The sequence below is a fragment of the Octodon degus genome, unplaced genomic scaffold, assembly GCF_000260255.1.
Source record: "Octodon degus isolate 3935 unplaced genomic scaffold, OctDeg1.0 scaffold00038, whole genome shotgun sequence".
NCBI lineage: Eukaryota > Metazoa > Chordata > Mammalia > Rodentia > Octodontidae > Octodon > Octodon degus.
The window spans coordinates 629,426-630,823 of NW_004524614.1; positions in this window are offsets into that span (position 1 = coordinate 629,426).

The following is a 1,398-nucleotide window of genomic DNA, read 5'->3' on the forward strand; positions in this document are numbered from 1 at the left end:
GAAGAAAGAAAGAAAGAAAGAAAGAAAGAAAGAAAGAAAGAAAGAAAGAAAGAAAGAAAGAAAGAAAGAAAGAAAAGAAATTTACTTTTGGGGCTGGTGAGATAGCTCAGCGGTCTAAAGCACCTGCCTAAGCACGCTTAGGCAAGTGCAGGGGACCGCAGTTCCATCCCCAGCACCACATGCTGCCAACAGCCTTGCCCTCAGGGTGGTCTGAGCTGGCCAAAGAAAAAAGGAAAACCTAGTACATAAATCATTCTCTGATAATATAGCCATTTTGGAACATGTCAATATACAACACATTTATTTTTATAAATCCTTAACAATTATACTGTATGGAAGATAAGGCTAGTAGCCTTTCTATGGCCTCTAATGTAGTTTAAAATTTCTTAATGAAATTTTTAAAATATGAAAGTCAACATTCAAATTCTCCATACTAATGAATTTAGGACAATTCCCCCAAAAGACAAACTAATCAAGATATATCTGTTATATTTTACTGCTTCCATGGCAGTTTTATGTTTATGTAGTTCTTTAACGGGCCAAGAAAATTATTATATCCTAATCTTTGTATGTAGTTGTAATGTTAGTGGTGTTTAAAATGAAAATTCAATACAGTAAGATTACTTTGTACAGGTCTAGTATATTTAATTCATTTAATTCACACAGCATATTTAATTCATTTATACTTTATTTAATGCAGTATTAAAGCAATTTAGTGTAATATATTTAATACAGTATATTTAATTCATTTAACTCATTATTTAATTATAATTTAATTCTTCATAGAGTTAAACCACCACAGACTGCATAGACTTTACCTTATCTATGTCTCATAATATCCTGGAAAATGGGTAAGGAAATGTTAATTCTGTTTTACAGATAAGGAATCTGGGGCCCAGAAGAGTCAACCAGGGCCTGGGACTTACTCAGCAGCATGGCACCTGCCTGGCAAGTGCAAGGTCTTGAGTTCAAATCCCAGTACAAAAAAAAAGTCAACCAACAGTTGAAGGATTTAAGTCCAGGCCTCTGACTCCCAGCCTTTCCTTTACTCCACAGTAATGAATGCCTGACAAGAATAGAATTGCCCCCCACACCAGATCCATACGTTTCACTTCCACAGAATCACTCAACCATGCATCTAAAATATTCTGAGAACAGACTGTGTCATACTGAACACATACAGATATTTTTCTTGTCATTATTCCATAAGTAATATAGTATAACCAGTATTCCCATGCCACTTGCACTGTATTAGGTATTGTCTATCATCTAGAGATGATTTAAAGTCCATGGGAGGATGTCTACATTCTATGCAACTACCGTGGTATTTTATATAAGGAACTGGAGAATCTCCGATTTGGGGTCTAACAGGGGCTCAGAACCAATCTCCTATGGAGG